We start from the raw sequence: 4594 nt of genomic DNA on the forward strand, positions 1-4594 counted from the left end.
TCAATAATGCCCATTATTCTGATGTTTCCTCTCCTGATGGTATCAGCTAGTTCTTGTATTTCTCTTTCATTATTTTTCATTCTTTGGTTTCTCTCTTCTTCCTTCTGATTTATTTCTAGATTTCTGTCTTCGATATCACTGATCCTTTCCTCCATTTGGTTGACTCTATTTCCCAAGCTGGCTATTTCATATTTCAACTCTTGCAGTGTGTTTTTATCTCCAGAAGATCTATTCTGTTTTTTTTGAGGGTTTCAATCACCTTGCTCTGCTCACCTAGTTGTTTTTTTCAATTCCTGAAATTGTTGATATGACTCGTTTCAGAACTCACTGAGTTTTTTCAGAAGTACCATCCTGAAGTCTCTGTCATTTAAATCGCATATTTCAATGTCTGTAAGCTTATTTTCTGGAGATTTTTCTCTTTCTTCCTGAGATGCCTTGTCACCTTGGTTGTTCATGGTGTTTAATGGACTATTTCTCCGCCTGGGCATTAATGGAAGTGTATTCTGCTGTTTTTCCAGAAAGAAGGTTTATTATATAAAGGTCTCTCTCTAGCCGCTGTAAAGAACGTGCTTTTGTTTTGTTTTCTAGTAGGTGGTGTCTAAGCCTCTGGGATCCCTGCTTTATATAAAGCCTTAAAAATGCCTTTTTATTTTCTGATAGATATTTAATCATACTTGCTAACCTTAGTTTCAGTCCCTGTTATTGTTAGCAACAGTCTCGGTAGTGTTTGCTCAGATTTCCCTGGGACTCCGCGGTGTTCTATCTTGGAGCGTTTGGGCAGAGGGGCCCTACATGTTGGGGGTTGGGAATTGTGGCTCAGCCCCGGTTTTGTAACCACGTCCGGTAAAAATCAACTATTGTTTTTCTGCTATTCCACTTCTCTGTCTTCTGTTCTGGTGACTGGGCCCTGCCACTGGCTGCTGGGAGCTCACAGCTTTCCCACGCAGGACTGTTCAGGGAACTCGCCGCTCCTTCTCCCTTCCCTCTCCTCCTAAAGGGAACTCCGGTGGCTGCGAGGGGCAGCTTCTTTATTTCTCCCAGTCCACCGCTCAACACCTGGGGGTCTGACCTGTCGTAACTCTTATGTGCAGATCCCAAGCTCAGACATGCTGGTGTGCAGTTTGGGTTCTTTTTATTGAGTTTTAGGTGTTTAGTTTATTGTTGTTTTAAGGGGAGAGATCTAGGGATGTCTTTCACTTTTCCATATTTCCAAAGATCCAAGTGTTTTTATTATAAATGGATGGTGTATCTTGTTGGAGGCTTTTTCTGCATCTTTTGATATGATCATATTATTATTTTTTATTCATATTTTTAGCACATATATTTTTTTCTTCTTAACGAAGTTCCTCCAATATTTCCTGTAATACTGGCTTGCTAGTGATCAATTTCTTTAGCTTTTTCTTGTCTGGGAAGCTCTTTATCTGTCCCTTGATTTTAAATGTTATCTTTGCTGGGTAATCTTGGTTTTAGGTCTTGCTTTTCATCACTTTGAATATTTAGTACCAAAACCTTCTAGCCTGCAAAGTTTCTGTTGAGAAATCAGTGGACAGTCTTATGGGGATACTTTTGTTGGTAACTAATTGTTTTTCTCTTGCTGCTTTTAAGATTCTCTCTCTCTCTCTTTTTTTTTAATCTTTAACATTTTAATTAATTATGATGTGTCTTGGTTTTGGCCTTTTTGGGTTCATCTTGTTTTGGACTCTATGCTTCCTGGGCTTGTATATCTATTTCCTTTATCAGGTTAGGGAAGTTTTCAGTCATTGTTTCTTGAAATAGGTTTTCAATTCCTTGCTCTCTCTCTTCCGCTTCTGGTATCCCTATGATACAAATATTGTTATGCATGATATTGTGCTAGAGGCCCCTCAAACTATTCTCATTTCTTCAAATTCTTTTTTCTTGTTGCTGTTCTTATTGGGTGTCCTCCATTACCCTATCCTCTAAATTGTTGATTCGATCCTCCGTTTCATTCACTCTGTTGATTCCCTCTCATGTACTCTTCATCTCAGATATTGTATTCTTCATTTCTGGTGGTTCTCTTTTTATGTTTTTCATCTCTATTTTTATGTTTTCTATCTTTTTGATAAAGTTCTCACTGAGTTCATCTACTTTTCTTTTATGTTCACTGAACATCCTGATAACCAGTGTTTTGAACTCTGCATATGGTAGATTACTTCTCTCTACTTTGTTTAGTTCTTTTTCTGGAGCTTTAGTCTGTTCTTTCATGTGGGAAATGCTTCTTTGTCTCCCCATTTTGACTACCTCCCTGTGTTTTTCTATGTATTATGTTGAGCTCCTAAGTCTTCCAATCTTAGTAGTGTGGCTTTATGTAGCAGGTGTCCTGTGGGGACCAGTGGCCCAGTCCTCGTAGGGGTCAAGCTGAAGGCCAAGTTCAGGTGCAACCTATGCACTTCTTGGGCCACCTGGTAAGGGTCACCAAGCAATAGCAAGAGGGCTGCCACCTGTGCTGAGTTTATAGGTATCTCAAGAGGCTAAGCCAGAAACTAAGGCCCGTTGCCACTACTGTGGGGCTTGGGGCTGCTCAGGAAGAGGTACAGGGCACGTTAAGGCCAGATGCTGCAACTTTGAGTTTTGTGAGCCTTTGAAAGATTTTAGGAAAGTCCACAGCAAGAGCCAAGACAGGTCATCTGTTTGGAATGAATCACCGAAAGAGGCTTGGCTGGGCCCACAAGTTGGGAGAGGCAAAGTCTCAGGGAATCACCTGGGCAGAGCCACCTCTGTTACCTAGGTTGATGCTAACTCAGATATGGTGGCACCTATTTCCACAGGCTCAGAGCAGGGAGGATTCAAAAAGGAACAATGGAGACTGCCAGCCCTTCTATCCTGGAGAAAGCTGCTCCTCCGGCCCTTGCCCTGACACTTGACAAGTCAGTGTCTCTTTGTATGTCCCTGGTACTCCTTAAGCAGCTGCCCCAGTGCTGGAGCTCAGAGCGTGTAAGTCTATCAGTGAATAAGTCTAGGCACGAGACCTTTAAGAGGAACATCTACATCTCTTGCAGCCCTCGTCTCACTCAGTTGCAACCTCCGCTGGTTTTCACAGCCAGAGGTTGTGGGTACTTTTCTTCCTGGCATTGGAACCCTGGGCTGTGGATCCCAGTGTGGGGTTGGGACCCCTAACTTCTCAGGTGGGGGAGGGGACTCTGCAGGCAAGATAGCCCTCCCGATTCTTGATCGCCACGCACAATTGTGGGACCAGGCCGTTTCGCATCTCTGCCTGTCCTACTGGTTGGAGGTGATCTTCTATTTTTGTCCCAAGTTGTAGGGCTTCAGTTAAGCCAGAACTCAGGTGAATCCACATGCTGATTGCTCTGTAGTTTCGTCTTCATTATTGTGTGGTTGTGAGAGAAAGTGTGCATAGCCTCTACCTTCCATGCCATCTTGACCAGTGTCAATAATTACTTTAAATGTAAATGGATTAAATGCTCCAATCAAAAGACATAGGGTGGCAGAACGAATAAAAACACATATGCTGCCTACAAGAGACTCACTTTAGATTGAAAGACACACACAAAATAAAATTAAAGAGATAAAAAAAACATACCATACAAACAGAAACTGAAATCTGGGGTAGCAATATTCATATTAAACAAAATAGACTTTAAAAAATAGAATGTAGGAATCTGGAGAAACATGGCAAAATGAGAGACGTCCCCAGATCTCTCCCCTTGAAAAAATAAAAAGCTAAACACCTAAAACTCAACAGAAAACACCTAAACTGAACACCAGCACATTTGAGTGTGAGATCTGAGCAAAAGAGCTACCACAGGTGTGAACTCTGGGTATCAGGTGGTGGACTGGGAGAAATAAAGAAGCAGCCTCTTGCAGCCACTATAGCTCCCTGTAGGGGGAGGGAGAGGAAAGAAGGTGCGGTGATTTCCCTGAAGAGCCCTGCTAGGGAGTGCTGTGTGTTCCACGCAACCAGCAGCAGGGCCAAGTCATCAGGGCAGAAAGCTGAGAAGCAGGATGGCAGAAAAACCACAGTTGATTTTTACTGGCTGCAGTTGCAAAACTGAGGCTGAGCCACAGCCCCCAACTTCCAACCCAGAGGGACCCTCCCCCCATACCCTCCAAGGCTGAACACCATGGAGCCCCAAGGGAATCTGAGCAAACACTACCGAAACTGTTGCTAACACTGAACAAGACTAAAACTGAGGGTATTGAGCGTGGTTAAATACTATAAGAAAATAAAAAAAATGCATTTTTAAGGCTTTACATAAAGCGGGGATCCCAGAGGCTTAGACTCCACCTACTGGAAACCAAAACAAAAGCACATTCTTTACAGCGGCTAGAGAGAGACCTTTATATAATAAACCTTCTTTCTGGAAAAACAGCAGAATACACTTCCATTAATGCCCAGGCGGAGAAATAGTCCATTAAACACCATGAACAACCAAGGTGACAAGGCATCTCAGGAAGAAAGAGAAAAATCTCCAGAAAATAAGCTTACAGACATTGAAATATGCGATTTAAATGACAGAGACTTCAGGATGGTACTTCTGAAAAAACTCAGTGAGTTCTGAAACGAGTCATATCAACAATTTCAGGAATTGAAAAAAACAACTAGGTGAGCAGAGCA

Source organism: Pteropus vampyrus, unplaced genomic scaffold (genome assembly GCF_000151845.1).
Source record: "Pteropus vampyrus isolate Shadow unplaced genomic scaffold, Pvam_2.0 Scaffold968, whole genome shotgun sequence".
Taxonomy (NCBI): Eukaryota; Metazoa; Chordata; class Mammalia; order Chiroptera; family Pteropodidae; genus Pteropus; species Pteropus vampyrus.